The 17,724-nt window shown below is 32.6% G+C and overlaps 1 long non-coding RNA gene across 1 annotated transcript in view; it reads right to left on the reverse strand.

Moving 5' to 3' along the window:
* The window catches only part of LOC135278046 (uncharacterized), a 96,419-nt gene extending 79,840 nt beyond the window's left edge, over positions 1-16,579 (reverse strand). Inside the window, exons 1-2 of the long non-coding RNA XR_010345604.1 lie at positions 16,520-16,579; positions 10,743-10,869 (exon numbers count right to left, since the gene is read on the reverse strand). This is a non-coding gene — a long non-coding RNA (uncharacterized LOC135278046). The remainder of the gene's footprint in view (positions 1-10,742; positions 10,870-16,519) is intronic.
* Positions 16,580-17,724: the final 1,145 nt, after the last annotated feature.

Below are 17,724 nucleotides of genomic sequence, written 5' to 3' on the forward strand. Positions count from 1 at the left end.
GGGGTACATGTGAAGAACATGCAAGATTGTTGCATAGGTACATACATGGCAATGTGGTTTGCTGCCTTTCTCTCCATCACCTATATCTGGCATTTCTCCCCATGTTATCCCTCCCCAACTCCCCACCCCCTGCTGTTCCTCCTCTAGTTCCCCCCCACAGACCCCAATGTGTGATGCTCCCCTCCCTGTGTCCATGTGATCTCATTGTTCAACACCTGCCTATGAGTGAAAACATGCGGTGTTTGATTTTCTGTTCTTGTGTCAGTTTGCTGAGAATGATGTACTGTATGTTTTTATCAATTTTGAAATACTTTTTAGATAGGATGTAATCTAGGGATCCAAATTCATTATTTTATTTTAGGCTGGCATGGTGGCTCACGCCTGTAATCCCAGCACCTTGGGAGGCCAAGACAGGCAGATTACTTGAGGTCAGGTGTTTGAGACCAGCCCAGTCAACATGGTGAAAACCCATCTGTACTAAATACAAAAATTAGCCATGTGTGGTGGCACATGCCTGTAATTCTAGCTACTTAGGTTACTGAGGCAGGAGAATAACTTGAACTTAGGAGGCAGAGGTTGCAGTGAGCCAAGATCGTGCTACTCTACTGCAGCCTGGGGAAACAGAGTGAGACTGTCTCAAAAAAAAAAAATAATTGCTATTTTGCATTTGGCTAACCAGTTGTCCCAACATAATTAGTTGGAAAGGCTATTCTCCTTTCACTTAATGGTCTTGGTGCCTTTTTCAAAATAAATTGACCATAGACATAGAGTATTTAAAAAAAAATTTTTTTTATTTTTTATATTTTTTTATTGTACTTTAGGTTCTGGGGTACATGTGCAGATCATGCCGGATTGTTGCATAGGTACACACATGGCAATGTGGTTTGCTGCCTCCAGCACCCCGTCACCTACATCTGGCATTTCTCCCCATGTTATCCCTCCCCGACCTCCCCACCACCCTGCTGTCCCTCCCTTGGCCCCCCAAAAGACCCCAGTGTGTGATACTCCCCTCCCTGTGTCCATGTGTTCTCGTTGTTCAACACCCACCTATGAGTGAGAACATGTGATGTTTGATTTTCTGTTCTTGTGTCAGTTTGCTGAGAATGATGGTTTCCAGATTCATCCATGTCCCTACAAAGGACACAGACTTATCATTTTTTATGGCTGCATAGTATTCCATGGTGTATATGTGCCACATTTTCCTTGTCCAGTCTATTGTTGATGAGCATTTGGATTGGTTCCAGGTCTTTCCTATTGTAAACAGTGCCACTATGAACATATGTGTGCATGTGTCTTTATAATAGAATGATTTATAATCCTTTGTGTATATACCCAGTAATGAAATTGCTGGGTCAAATGCAATTTCTATTTCTAGGTTCTTGAGGAAGAGCCACACTGTCTTCCACAATGGGTGAACTGGTTTACACTCCACCAACAGTGTAAAAGTGTTCCTATTTTTCCACATCCTCTCCAGCATCTGTTACCTCCGGATTTTTTAATGATCACTATTCTAACTGGCATGAGGTGGTATCTCAATATGGTTTTGATTTGCATTTCTCTAATGACCAGTGATGATGAGCATTTTTTCCTATGTTTTTGGGTCTCATATATGTCTTCTTTTGAAAAGTGTCTGTTCATATCCTTCTCCCACTTTTGAATGGGTTTGTTTGTTTTTTTTTCTTGTAAATCTGTTTTAGTTCTTTGTAGATTCTAGATATTAGCCCTTTGTCAGATGGGTAAATTGCAAAATTTTTTTCCCATTCTGTTAGTTGCTGGTTCACTCTAATGATTGTTTATTTTGCTGTACAGAAGCTCTGGAGTTTAATTAGGTCCCGTTTGTCTATTTTGGCTTTTGTTGCCAATGCTTTTGGTGTTTTAGTCATGAAGTCCTTGCCTATGTCCTGAATAGTTTTGTCTAGGTTTTCTTCTAGGGTTTTTATGGTGTTAGGTCTTATGTTTAAGTCTTTAATCCATCTGGACATACAGTTTTCTCTCTAGATTCTCAATTGTACTCCATTGATCTATAGATATATCTTTATGCCAGTATCTCACTCTTTTAATTACTTTAGCTTTGCAGTACATTTTAAAATTAAAAACAGATAATCCTTCACCTTAGTTCTTTTTAAAAACTTTTGGCTATTTGGGGTACCTTGCAATTTGATGTAAATTTTAGCATCAACTTCTCATTTCTGGAAAACATTGCAGTTGGAATTTTGATAAGGATTTCATTGAAACTATAGATGAAATTGGTAAATACTGCCTTGTTAATAATAGTATTTCTTTTAATCCATAAACATAGAGTGTCTTTTTTATTTATTTAAGTCTTTTTTATTTGATTTCAACAGTGTTTTCAGTTTATAAGTCTTGCATATCCTGAAGAGTCCAGCTCCTGGCCAAAGGATTTTGTGATTTTCAGGAAAAACAATAAGCAATTATGAATGTATGCTTGTGTGCATATGTACATATACATACATAGTATGTATATAGATACTATATATATATACAGTCCGTATTTATATGGTGTGTTCATATGTGTGTATGTGTATGTAGTACTTCTTTGTATATTAAATTATTGCTATTTTGTCTGGAATAAAAGTTGTGTATATTTTTGTCATTTTTTTCACTGAACCATGTTTTTTTGTATTTTATAATACACAATATGATTCCTAGTCTTTTTGTGGTTATGTAACATTTAATCACTTTATTTGTCGTGAACTGTAAAATCTATAGTAATTAAAAGAACATGAACACTACAAGTAAATAGATAAATATTTTTGAATCTATATAATTAATTAGTATATAATGATGTTTGCATTTAAAAATTAGCGATTAATTATGGCTTACTCATTTAAGTGGTAAAATATAAAATTTTAAGAGAAAAAATAGATCATGACAAGAAACCATATACCCCAAGGAATTCCTGTGGTTTAAAGATTTTAATATTTGTTAAAGTGAAAATTAGTACAACTGGCAAACAACAAATGCACATGCATAGATACTAGATATTAGGATGAGATAGGGTTTTATAAAATGAAGGTTAAAAGAACCTTTAAAAAAAATAAAAATTGATACCTTAAACTACATGATAATAAAAACATTGGTTATAATTGTTACAATATTTAAGAAATTGAGAAATGACAAACAGAAAATAAGAAAGAAGGAAGGAAGGAAGGAGGGAAAAATGGAAGGAAGGAAGGAGGGAAAAAAGGAAGGAGGAAGGGAACCATGTTGATTCATGTTAGTAAAATCACATAGGATATATAGGTTTAAATTATAGCTGCATCTAAAAATTCAAATAATGTCATTAGAGCCAGATTTTCCTCTCCATTTCCTGATTTACCTATCCTATGTTAACTTTATTCTGAAAGAATATTCCATTTATGAATATAAGCTTGCTGTAGAATCTTCGACAGTATTTACTTCCAGGTACAAATTTGAACTATAGAGCAAGTCAGCCTTCTCTATATCATAGCAAAATTTCAAGATCTGATATGAATTTTGTGTTGTCCTGACTTAGGTCATGTGCATATCCTCAAACCAATCACATTGACCAAAATAGTATAATGTCCTAATTGACAACATTAACATTTGGCAGACTCCCACTTTCTCTAAAAGACACAAGATCTGAGAAATCAGGTTTGTTGCCAAAAAGGAACTGAATGGATGCTGGGAAGTAAAACAACATAAATCTGTTACAATAACAAATTTGTTTAAGAATCAACAAGTATATGTGTAAAATAAATGACTGGGATAAAAATTCCTTGGAGGAGGTATGAAGTAAGAATCTGCATTTTTAACAAGGCCTTATGCAATATACATTAAGTTAGAAATTTGCCGTTCTTGTGTCACAATTTTAAAACATTATGTTTATAAAAAGATAAAGAGAAAAGTTTAGTGACAGGAAGACTGGTTATTTCTAGAAATTTCAGAAAGAAGATGTAAGACAATGGATATTTAAATATATTAGTGATTGTGATGTTCATACATGTTTTTGTTCATAATTGCTAGGTCGTATGGCATATTTATTATATATTACTAGTTTTACAAAGTGATCACACAACGTTATAATATTATAATCAGTATATGAAAATTCCACTTTCTATACACCATTGCCACACTTGGTGTTGACTGTCTTTTCAATTGTAGACACTGTATTGCTGGTGTAATGGTGTCTCACTGTTGTAATTTGCAGTTTTCTGATGACTAATGATACTAAGCATCATTTCAAAAAGAGACTGTGAGAATATCTTCATGATATTGCAGTAGGCAATATTTTCTTGAGAAACACAAGAAGTAGCAATAAAAAAAAAGTTTAATAAATTGGATTTCACTAAAGTTGGCAACTTCTCTTCAACTAAGGACACCATTGAGGGAAAATGCAAATCACAATGGGTCAATAAAAACATTAACAATAAAATTGAGAATATCCTTGAAACAAGTGATAAAGGAAATACAACACACTACAACCTATGGGATATGGGATCTAGCAACAGCAGTACCAAAATAGTAGCTTATAAGTGCCTACATAAAAAAAAGAGAAAAACTTCAAATAAGCAATCTAACAATGGATCTTAAGTAACTAGAAGAACAAGAACAAACCAAACCCAAAATCAGTAAAAGAAAATAATAATTATTAGAGTAGAAATAAATAAAATTGAAATAAAAATATGAGATCAATGAAACAAATAGATTTTTAAAAAGATAAATGGAATTAACAAACATTTAGCCAGATTAAGTAAAAAGAGAGAAGATCCAAATCCAAAATAAAATTAGAAATAAAAATAGAAACATTACAACTAATACTGCAGAAAATCAAAGGCTCATTAATGGCTACTATGAACAACCATATGCCAATACATTGGTAAATCTATTGGGCAAATTTTTACACACACAATCTTACCAAGATTGACCAGGAAAGTACTCAAAATCTAAACAGACCAATAATGAGTATTGAGATTAAAGCCATAAAAAAGTCTCCTGGTAAATAAAAGCCCAGGACCTGATTGTTTTACTGCTGAATTATACCAAACATTAAAAACATTACTAATACCTATCCTACTCAAACTATACTAAAAAGCAGAGGAGGAGGGCATACTTCCAAACTTATTCTATGATCAGAAACCACAACCAAAGACACATCAAAAATAAAACTATAGGTAAATATCTCTGTTTAATATTAATGCAAACCAAATTCAACAATGCATTAGATAGTTCATTCATCATGACCAAGTGAGACTTATCTCTAGAATTCAAGGATGGCACAGCATATGCAAACCAATCAATAGGATACAATATATCAACAGAATGAAGGATAAAAACTGTGATAATTTCAATAGATGCTGAAACAGCAATTATAAAATTCAAAATCTCTTCATGATAAAATCCCTTTAAAAACTGGGTATAGAAGAAACATACTTTAACATAATTAAAGTCATATATAAGTGACCCACAGCCAGTATCATATTGAATGGAATAGGTCCAAATTGAAGCATTTTTTCTCACATCTGGAAGATAACAAGAATGCCCACTGTCACCACTGTTATTCAACATACTACTGGAAGTCCTAGCTAGAGCAATCAGAAAAGAGAAAGATATAAAGGGCATCTAAATTGAAAAGGAAGAAGTCAAATTATCCTTGTTTCCAGATAGAACCTTACACTTGGGAAAACCTAATGACCCCACAAGAAAATGCTCAAAACTGTTAACAAATTCAATAAAGGTGCATGATGTGAAATCAACATACAAAAATCTGTAACATTTCTATGTGGCAACAGTGAACAATGTTAAAAATGAATAAAAAATTAATCACATTTAAAATAAGCAAACATAAAATTAAATATCAAGAAATTTTTTTAAAAGAGTCGAAAGATCTCCATAGCAAAAATTATAAAGCACTGATGCAAGAAATGGCAGAGGACACCAAAATTCAAAAAATATTTCATGTCCATGGATTGGAAGAATCAATATTACTTAAATATCATAGCACTAAAGCAATATACATATTCAATGTAATCCATATCAAAATACCAATTGTATTTTTCATAGAAATACAAAAAAATGCTAAAATTTATATGGAAGAACAAAAGACCCAGAGTAGTCAGAGCTATTTCAAGCATATAGAACAATACTGGAGGAATCATGCTACCTAACTTCAAATTGTACTGCAGAGCTGTAGTAACTAAAACATCATGGTACTGGCATAAAATCAGACACATAGATCAGTAGAACAGAGAACTCAGAAATAAATCCACATGCCCACAGTAAACTCATTTTTGACAAACATACCAAGAATGTACACTGGGGAAAACAGAATATCTTCAAAAAATTGTGCTGAAAATATTGAATATCCATATGTAGAAAAATGATTGTAGACCCTAATCTCTTACCATATACAAAAATTGAAATGGATTAAGTACTTAATCTAAGACCTCAAACTATGAAACTTTCGCAGAAAAAAAAAAAACAATGAGGGAAACCTCTAAGACATTGGCCTGGGCAGAAACCTCTTGAGTAATATTCCATAAGCACAGGCAACTAAAGCAAATATCAACAAATGGGATCGCATCAAGTTACAAATCTTCTGCACAGCAAACGATGCAATCAACAAATTCAAGAGACAGCACATGGAATCAGAGAAAATATTGCAAACTACACATATGACAAGGGATTAATAACCACAATATTTAAGGAGGTCAAGCAACTCTATATGAAAAATTCCAATAATTTGATCAAAAAATGAGCAAAATATTTGAATAGACATTTCTAAAAGGAAGACATACAAATGGCAAACAAACATATGAAAAGGTGCTCCACATAATTGATCATCAGGGAAATACAAATCAAAACTACAATAAGACATCACCTCATCCCAGTTAAAATGGCTTATATCAAAACAAGACAGGCAATAACAAATGCTGGAGAGGATGTGGAGAAAAGGGAACTCTTGTATACTGTTGTTGGGAATGTAAATTAGTACAACCAGTATGGAGGACATTTTGGAGGTTTCTCAAAGAAATGAAAATAAAAATTGAGCTACCACATGATCCAGCCATCCCACTGTACCCAAAAGAAAGAAAATCAGTTATCAAAGAGGTATCTGTACTCCTATTTTTTTTTTGTAGCACCATCTACAACCACGAAGATTTGGAAGCAACCTACGTGTCCATCAACAAATGAATGGATAAAGAAAATGTGATATATATATACACAATGAAATAATATTCAGCCATAAAAATAAATGAGATCCAGTCATTTGCAACAACATTGATGGAGCTGGAAGTTATTATGTTAAGTGAAATAATTCAGGCACAGAAAGACAAACATCACATGTTTCAGATCCCACTTATTTGGTAGCTATACAAAACAGCTGAACTCCTGGTTATAGAGAATAGGAGGATGGTTACGAGGGGCTGAAAAAGATAGTAGGTTGATGGGGTGGTGGGGCGTTGGAGATGGTTAAAGTGTACAATAAAAAATGAAAGAGTGTATAAGATCTACTCTTTGATAGCACAACAGGGTGACTATAGTCAATAATAATTGTACACTTTAAAATAACCAAAAGATTGTAACTATTTTTTTTGTAACACAAAGGATAAATGCTTGATGAATGGGTTCCCCATTCTCCAGGTGCTTATTTCCCATTATATGCCTGTATGAAAACATCTCATGTACCACAGAAATATATACATCTACTATGTACCCACAAAATTAAAAAAAAATACTCTCACTGTTTTTCAGTTTTACATTTGGCAAAAATATTTGTATGTATGTATAGATAAATGTATATAAAGATTATATAAAAATAGCTATAAATTAAATTATATATTATATAGTTATATATAATCATAAATGTTATGTCTTTTTAAATCCTCCTGAGAATTGTCATTATAATGAATATTAATTCTATTTGCTCAATCAAGAAATTTTAGGACTAAATAAGCATATATTTGTAACTATCGTTAACTTATGCAAAACAAAGCAGAGCAAAAACTATGCTATATGAGTCTTATTTCATAGGTATTTTGTTTAACATTTAGATATTTGAGTAGGATTTTATTTCTTTTCAAATGCACTGCTTTGAAAAGAAAATAATATCTTTTATATTTATTAATACATTATTTTATCTTATTCATTGATTGCTGGTTTTATCATTTTATACTTTAATTTTATCAATTTTGTTTTTATTTTACTTATATAGTTGGGTGTTTACTTATATTTACTAATTCTAATTTGATGATTAAATTATTTTAAAGCTATCAATATTCTTTAAATTCAGCTTTAGCCATATCCCACAACATTGGTTGATATTGTTCTCTTCAACTCTGAGACGACTTTAATTAATTCATGTTTAATTAATATATGTTAAAATTTATCATATATGCCTTCACTTTTTCTGCTAAATTTATGTTTCCTCTTAGGAGCTCAATTTAATATTTCTGTTTTATTTCTTTGATATCTTCTAGGGGAGTAACTGCTGTCTGAATTTTGTGTTTCTCTTCTCTATATTCTATTTTTCATATCTTTCTCACCATATTTCTCACTGTGTTTTATTCTTCTGCATTTTGTTTAACATTCTATAGCTTGAAATCCACCTCACTATTCTAATGCTTGAATAGCTGTAATTTTAATTATCTAACTCTAATTTCAGTGTATTTATTTTCTGGAACTAATTTTAGTATATCTCTCATTTTTAAAAATAATTTACTTTATTAATTTTTAACTTTCTTCTATTGTTCCATAAATTAATTTCCAAAAAAATGCATTTCAGAAGTGAGGGTTCCTGCACTTTTATGTAACAGAATCCAAATTAAAGGTATATAAATAAATCAGTAAATTAATTGATTTCACTCATAGATTCCTGGATAGACTAAGTTTGAAAGTGTAGTAATCTTTTATTGCTGGAATAGTGCTCACTCTCTTAGTAGTTCTGTTTTGAAATAAACAGGAAATATTCCTTACTGTCCTGAATTCAGTGAGCTATCCCTACATACATTATTTTAGGGGGAGCTGGGTAGACAAAGTCATGTAATAACACAAAAACACCTTTGGAAACTGCATGATCATATTGAGAATTGGAGTGGATTCCAGAAAAGAGCATTGTTCCCAAAAGAAGAAAAACACATCGGCAAAAGTGAGATCCAGTAACATCTTTTATTCAGTTCAGTTATTACAGTAGTCTGTGAATTGCTTTGTTCATTGAACAGTTTTAATAGTTTGCTGTTCAGTAATACATTATAGTGAATTCATGATCAAGGTTTCTCTAAATTTAGCACTGCATTTCAGTACTGTCTGGGTAAGCTACATTTTTTTTATTCAAAATAAAAAGGCAGACTAGAAGAGAATTATTTAAATCAAGTATCAACACAAAATAGAACACAATTATAATCTTGTTTGAGTACTGGTTTTGGAAAGTCAAAAAGAAACTGAACTCATTGCTCTCGTGGTATATAAAATAGTCTTGTTTATTGCAGTAAATCTGTTCTGAAGATGTGTTCTTACTTCAAGTTTACTGTTTATATTTTGTTCTTTGTGTTATATGACAAATTTTCACAGCAACTGTGATGATCAATGCAAGATTGATATTGATCTAAAACAATGTGAATACATTTTCTTTGGTTAGTCTCAGCTTTGGCCTTCAATCTTAGACTTAGATAAGAGCCCGACTACTGTGACTTGATATTATCAACTAAGGGATTAGCGGTCTCAGTGGAGTATGAGAAGGAAACTGAACTTTGTCAGTAATTCCCAGCAGAGGTGGTATATCTCAGCTGATTATTTTTAAATATATATTTGAAAATGTTAGCTTTCATTGTGAAACTAGTTTCTCTCCCTGTTTCCTTCCTTTCTCCATCCCTTCTTTATGTCCTTCCTTTTTAAATTCTTTTTTTTTTAAATTTTTTATCCAATCACTACTTACATGGAGTGGCAACTTCTGGCCTAGTAATTGCCACTGATATCCAATGCATGAAGTAATGATCCCTGATTAAATTCATCATTTAATTGATTGTAGATTTGTTCCTCCTAAATTATTCCAATGCTATTGCCTTTGAATGTTTTGATGATTTATCTATAGAGGTGACATAATATCAAGTGAAAATCTCACTATCTGACTCACAGCCTTCTCTAACCCATTCACTACTAAAAATTAGAGCATATAAATAAGATTGTGTCAGGATACCTCTGCTTACTTCTGCTGGTTATTTTCTCAAGGAGTAGCATTTCAACTAAGTAACTCCTTATTTAAAACATTGGCCTTATCATATGTCCATTATATCAATCAGAAATACTTCTAATTTAGTGACAACCTATGGTAGGCTGAATAATAATGCCCCCGAATTATATACATGTCCTAATTTCCAGAACCTGTGAACATATTACCTTACTTAGTGAAAGGGACTTTGCAGTTGTAACTAAGTTAAGTATCTTGAGATAAGAAGATTTTCTTGCATTGTCTAGGTGTGCCCAATATAATAATAGGTAACTTTATAGAAGGTAGGCAGGACAGTGAGCATTAGAGAAGATGGTATGATGACAGAAGCAGAGAAAGATGTAACAACAGAAACAAAGATTGAAGTAATGTGGCCAGACACAAGGAACACAGAGAGCCTCTAGAACCTGGAAAAAGCAAAGGACAGTTTCAGACTAGAGGCTCTAGAAAAAAAAAAAAATGCAGCATTCGATATTAGCCCCACACAACTCATTTTTAACATCTGACCATCAGAAGTGTAAAACAATAAACTTACCTTGTTTAAATCACTAATTTGGTGATTTGTTGCATCAGCATTAAGAAGTTAATTTACAGGTAGATTGAGCTATTCTCTTCTGCTGACTCGGGAAATTTTAAATTCATTTCTTCTTTGCCCATGGTATCTATAGAGAAACAGTTGCACACCATATTTTTATCTGTACATTTTTTCATATATCTTATATCAAGGTCTTTCTTCCAACTCCAGTGTCTTTATCCTGTGGCTGATTTTCAACATGTGTTTTAGAATATTAATTAGTGACTCTACCTCTAGTTTTACCTCGATCCACTCTCTCCAATCCATCTCAAATGGCCACTCATTTAATTATAATTAATACTACTTAAAATTATTCAATGGTTTCATACTGGCTATAGGAAAAAGACTTCTTTATTGACACATAAACAAAATCCTACATAATACGGCCCTGGGACTTCAGCATTATGTCTGAGTTTTCCCACTGATTTATCCCCAATGGTCTAACCATCACAAAATCATATCTGATCTTCTGTATATAAATCATACTCTCTTTTGGCTTTATGTATTTGGGGCATTAGGATTTATTATCTTCAATGTATCTGGCAAATCAATACTAATTTTCAGCCTAGTGAAAAATTTGTTCTCTTATTCATTTCCTCGTTTTAATATCACAATAAAGTTTTGTGTATATGTTAATCTCTTTGGGATAGTGAGCTTCTTTATCGCATGCATAATTTTACATTTTTTCTAGCATAATGCCTAAAATATAGTTTTTAATCAATGCTTTTATAAAAATTGAATAGTTTAATAAGATAATTTTTCCCCTTAGGTCTGTCCTTTGGGAGAACACTTTTTTTCTACAAGCAGAGTTATAATGTTTATATGATTATATTGAACGGCATTTTAAACATAGACTATTTTCTTCCTTTAAACTATTTACAAGTAGCACATCTTAAATCTTTTTGCCAACTATTTAGTAGTGCCATGTGCAGAGATAATTTCTGTAGTGCAACTGGGTTATTTACTTAAAAAGATAATTATAACAATATTCTTTCTAGATATACTAGATAACAGTGATTTTATAAAAATACTCTCAGCACTCTAATAGTACTAATTTATATTCAATAATTATTATCATGATGTCTGAGATACTCCAAAATTGTGAGCAAGGCCTGAGGAAAGCAGGCAGTGTCCCATACTAATTACATTAGAAAGTTTGGTAGAATGTAACTCTTAAGATTATTTGGCTTGAAAGTTCACTAATAATGCAGATTGTCTCACTGTAGCATTTTCTTTGTGACTACTTTCTCATTAAAATATAAGAATGATAATGCGATGGACAATTCAAGGAGCAGCACTCACAATATTTCATTCATTACCCAAATCCCTTTTTATCTTAACATGTTAAAATTGTAGTTGGAAAAATTCTAGCCCAATAAGGAATTGATACAAATCATTAAACTATAAAGCTTTTTTTTTTTTTTTTTTTAACTTAAGAGTCTCTGTTAATTAACTGTGAGGACAAATTTTCCCTTGATTTACCAAAAGATGTCCTTATGACCTCTATGCTTTTGATGAATGACAAGGTATATGGATGACTTAAGAGCAAGGTGACCCTCTTTTCTTCTCTGTATTTTAATCAATACACACATATCTTACTTTGTGAAAAACTATCAAATAGATGTCATTACTTTTTGGATCTCAGTGCTATTCTTCTTATTCTAGTTAACTAAGTTATTGGCACTCAGAAGATTATAAATATTCTGTATTATGTATTTGTTTCTAAGGCAATACGCCAGGTCACTCCTTGAACTCTCCATAAGGGATTTTCAATAATAAATTATTATTAAGATGCATTTAATGATGTTCTACACCAGCAACTCTATTTCTAAAGACGACAAAATCATATTTGTACCTATTAATACAGTCTAACTTTTAAAAATGGTAGCAGATTCCCATGAGTCAGCTGTTGCTGAGGAAGCAGAATTTAGTTTGTTGAATTCAATCATAATCTGACTGAGCAGGGTGAGGAAAAGAAAATTGTTAGAGTCTGCTTGACCTTAGTTAGAATGCAGGTTGGAAATTCCATGCAAGAAGATATTCATAACCAGAGCTAGCTTCAAATACCATGGCTTTCACACAGGGATTGAGATATGGTCTGACATTTGGAGATATGCTTTGCGAAATCAATAGCATCTGAGTTCACTGCTTTGGTTGTGCCATTTTATCATCATGTGAGTTTTTGGATTGAGGTTCATCCTAAGAGAACTTGTTGAGTTCTATCTGAAATTGGTTCGTCCCCTCTCTTATTGCTAGATTTCAAAGCACATTTTACTGAAAAAAATATAGTTTTCAAATAATAAATGTTTATTTTAAACAATAAATACATAAAATTTAATAAGCAAAATTTATTTTACTAAATTTTAATTTAATAATAAATAAATGCAATTTTATTTAAATGATAAATAAATCAAATACTAAATTAGAAAGCAAATGAAAATAAAACAATGACTTGCAATATGTTTCATTTTCTAATTAACTTGGAATGAATACATTTTTCAATATTTTCTTTTATAGTCGACCGTTTCAGAACTGAATGTTCAAATGGTGCATTCGCATTTCCAGAAATATGAAGCATATTTATCCTGGCCTATTTTTTTGTGAAAACATACATTGGTAGGAGTAGAATTTTAGTCTTTTATTTGGTCCAAATTCATACAGCCAAAAAGGTTTCTTACGAGTATCTTCTTTGGTTTAGGAAACCAATGACCTTTTCTAGTAAAGACTAAAATACTTAGCAATTCTTCTTTTCCAAATTTTGTATTTTTAACTTGTTCAGAGATTTCCTATGATTGCAACTGAGCCAAGCCTCTCCTTTGAGTGTCTCATTTATTTATAGGTTAATTTGGTCACTAAATAATAATTTGAGTCCCTACCATAAGTTTTGGAGCAGATTCTATGCTAAATACTGTGGGAATAGAGTCAGTTAAGCAGCATCTTAATCCTAAAATAGCTCAGAGTAGAATAAAGAAGACTGGCACATAAACAGATCATTGTAACTCATGTAAAAGTTAAAAATAAAAAAACAAGACCTGAAAATAATTAAGTATCTGTCAAAGGAACTTCACAAATTCCTAATCTTTGAGTAACTTTATAGCACATTATTTCTTTCACAAAATGAGACAAAAAGTTAAAGATCAATTGGATAGCAACTTTAGTGCCTTCACCAAATTTATAATTATGATAATTTTTACATAAGATCCTGCCTTTCTCCTGAATATTTCCACTAAGAGCTTCTATTGCCTATCAAAAATCTATTATTTTTCATAATTTTTGCACTGGATTGAACATTCACTAAGACAGTTTCACAATTTGGTCATGTTGATGACCTCCTTCATGTAAAAGTTACAAGCAATTATAAAATCCAAATTCCCTTTTTAATTGTTTAATTCTTTAACTTCAATTTATGACTACAGTTATCTTTTTATGTACATCAACTACAAGAATTTGGCATACTGAGTTCCATTTATTGTTACCTAATTACTTTATTAGTGTTACTGCTAATGGGATAATAAGCAAAAAATCAAAGTCATAGCACTTCCCTAAGCTCAGGATGAACCCTAATTACTGGTTCTCACCAGCAGCCACTCAGGAAAATTGAAACTGGAGGTTTACTTATAAATCTTCAAAACCTCAAAAGCTAAAGGCAGAAATGACACTAGTTAAATGTTGTTTTTTCAACACAGATTCTAGAATCAGAGCATTCTAGAATTAAATCCTAAATTCACGATTCTTAGCTGTGAAAATTAGAGTGCATGACTTTGTTTCTTTGATTCTCAATTTGTCATTGGTAAAATAGAAAAAAATAATATACACTGAATAGATTTGCTTCAAGGATTTAATCGAGATATTTTGTGAAGTGTCTTGCCTGAAGCATAGTGACTAACAGAAAGTGAGCCCTTCATAAATGACAATGATTCTGGCACTGCTGCTGTAGTTTCATAGTTCCTTGTAAAGCACTTGAGTATTTAACCAAGAGCAATAAAAACATATTTGCACAAAAGTATGTACAGAAATGCTGTCAAAGGAAAACATAGCCAGACAATAACTAAAATATTTAAAATAGACTTTATTCAGGACTATTGCAATAGGAGAAAGGAGATCCCAATATAAAACTAGGCTCAATTCCAAATAAAGCCTGGGCAAGTGGAAATTTATAGCTAAGGCAAAAGGTGGGGATTTAGTGAGTAGAAAATTACTAAGTGAAAGCATTGGAGACAAGGGTGACTTCTGATGAAACAGAGTTGATAGGATTCTTGCAGAAGGCAGGCCATGGTGATCAGCTACCAATAGTGGCGAATAAGGAATTTGGCCAGATACTGAGGATGATCAGATACTGAGGGTGAAGATCGTCTCTAAATTGACACAGCAGGATTCCTGCTAAAACTGGGCTCTTGATATGCCTACTAGGGACTGGGCCTAGTAGATAAAGGAGACTCAGGGGAGCCAGACTAAAGTTTAATTAAGGAGTGTCTCATCAGTGTTTATAGCAGCTTTATTTGTAATATACCTCATCCAAATGTGCATCAACCAGTCAATGTTTAAACCACTTTTGTTACAACCATATAAAGAAATACTCCACCCTAATCAAAGAGAACAAACTACTGATGCACACAAAAATATTAATGAATCCATAAAACATTATATATCATTCACTGCTTGCTTAAACCATATCACATTTCAAGTCTAAAATATGAAGAATTTATAACCCAATCTAACCATTTTTTTAATACTCAGGACTAACAATGTATACATATGGTTCTCATTTTGTGATTCAACTTCTCCAAATTTAACAATTTCCATTTGTTAAAGGTGTAATTACTGTTCCTCACTCTGTGTTCTGAATGTCATGATTTCCTTTCTTACAGGAATATGACTCTTTTGATTATCCTCTACATTTTCTTTATCTTATACCACTCTCCTTCTAATTCCTCTACCATCAACTGATAAACATGCTTATATGTTTCCCACTTTGAGTAAAATTAAACAAATAAAATAATTTATCTCAGTTTAATTTTTTTATTGTATTACAATCTTCTGAAACAACATGCATTTTACTGAGCACACCTTAATACACTGGAATTTGATATTGTGGCCCATAATTCTCCAAGATCACAAGTGTTTTCTATGTGACTAAGTCCAGTGAATATTTTTCATATCTTATCTATCTTCCTTCATGGCAGCATTTGAAGTTCTCAAGCACTCTGTACTGGGAATAAATCACTTTGGTCCCTTGACTTCTAAGACATCACATTCTTGTGTACTTTTACTTATTTGGGCCGTCTTCTGACTCTTTTGTTGGTTTCTCCTCTTCTAGCATCTCTAAAATACTCGGTTTCTCTAAGAATCTGACCTAGGCTTCTTATCATTATACGAAACAACCCGGAAAGATACAATCAATTCTAATGACTTGAATAAGACTATGATTTGCAAATGCACATTTGTAGCCCAAAGTTACCTGCTGAGCTGCAGGCATATTTTGTTTTATGAAGCATATGATTTCAGTTCACTGCTTATACCACCTCAGCTACTACTATGTCTCTGTATCCTAGCTCAACTAGCTATAGCTAGGATCAGTAGCATTTTGACTGAAAGCCCTTCTGGTGACTAAAAAGGTCTCTGCTCACATATAACATATGCCAATAATATCAGAAAATGAACATTCCAAAGGAGCAACTCACACCAATGACTAAGATGAGAATTTGTCAATAAATTACAAAAAAATGAGGTATTCTCACCTGTATATGGATGTTGACTCTCATAATTACAGGCTTTGACAAGTCCCAAGGTCTGCTATCATCAAGCTAGATAACAAGGAAAGAAGATGGTGTAGTTTCAGTAACAATCAGAAGACCTAAGAAACAGGAAATCTGATCATGGAAATTCTAGTCTAAAGTCTGACAGGCTGAAGATTGAAGAAATCTGATTTTTCAGTCAGTCTGAATGCAGGAAAAGACTGATGTCCTAGCCCAAGCAGTCAGGCAAGAGGAGCTTCCTTTTATTCAACTGTTTTTGGTTATATACAGGTCTTTAATTTATTGGATGAGGCCTGATATGGTTTGCTCTGTGTCCCTACCCAAATCACATGTAAAATTGTAATTCACATGTGTCCGGGGAGGGACCTGGTGGGAGGTGATTGAACCATGGGGGTGGTTCCCCCATGCTATTCTCATAGTAGTGTGTTACTTCTAATGAGATCTGATGCTTTAAAAGTGTGACACTTTCCTCTTAACTCGCTCTCTCCTGCCTTCACATAAAACATGACTTGCTTCTTCTTTAGCATCTTGTTCCTTATGCAGCAATAAAACAGACTAACACACTGGCCTTTCTATTGTTTCTTGGTTCAGTCCTTGTAGGTTGTGTGTTTCTGGAAATGTATTCATTTATTATGTTACCCAATCTGTTGCCATATGATTGTTCATAGTAGTCCTTTATAATTTTTTTATTTTTGTTATCAGTAGTAATGTCTCCTTTTTTATTTCTGATTTTATTTAAGGATATGAGACATAAAATCAAAGGAGATAAGTTTGGAACTTTAAGATTTAACAATTGTCCTGCTGGTTTTTGGACTTGCATGGGGCCTGTAGCCCTTTTGTTTTGGCAATTTTTCCCATGTGAAATGGGAGCATTTACTAAATGCCTGTATCCCCATTGTATTTTGGAAGTAACTAACTTGTTTTTGATGTTGCTCCTAGATGGAAGGGACTTGCCTTGTCTCAGATGAGACTTTGGAATACTTTTGAGTTAATGCTAGAATGCTGGAATGAATTAAGACTTTGAGGGAATGTTGAGAAGGAATAATTGTATTTTGCAATGTGAGAAGAACGTGAGATTTAGGAGGGGCCAGGGGCAGAATTATATGGTTTGATTCTGTGTCCCCACCCAAATCTCATGCAGAATTGTAATCCCTGTGTGTTAGGGGAGAAACCTGGTGGGAGGTGAT

This window comes from Aotus nancymaae, unplaced genomic scaffold (genome assembly GCF_030222135.1).
Source record: "Aotus nancymaae isolate 86718 unplaced genomic scaffold, 86718_ANA_hifiasm-v0.15.2.pri h1tg000004l, whole genome shotgun sequence".
Classification (NCBI taxonomy): Eukaryota; Metazoa; Chordata; class Mammalia; order Primates; family Aotidae; genus Aotus; species Aotus nancymaae.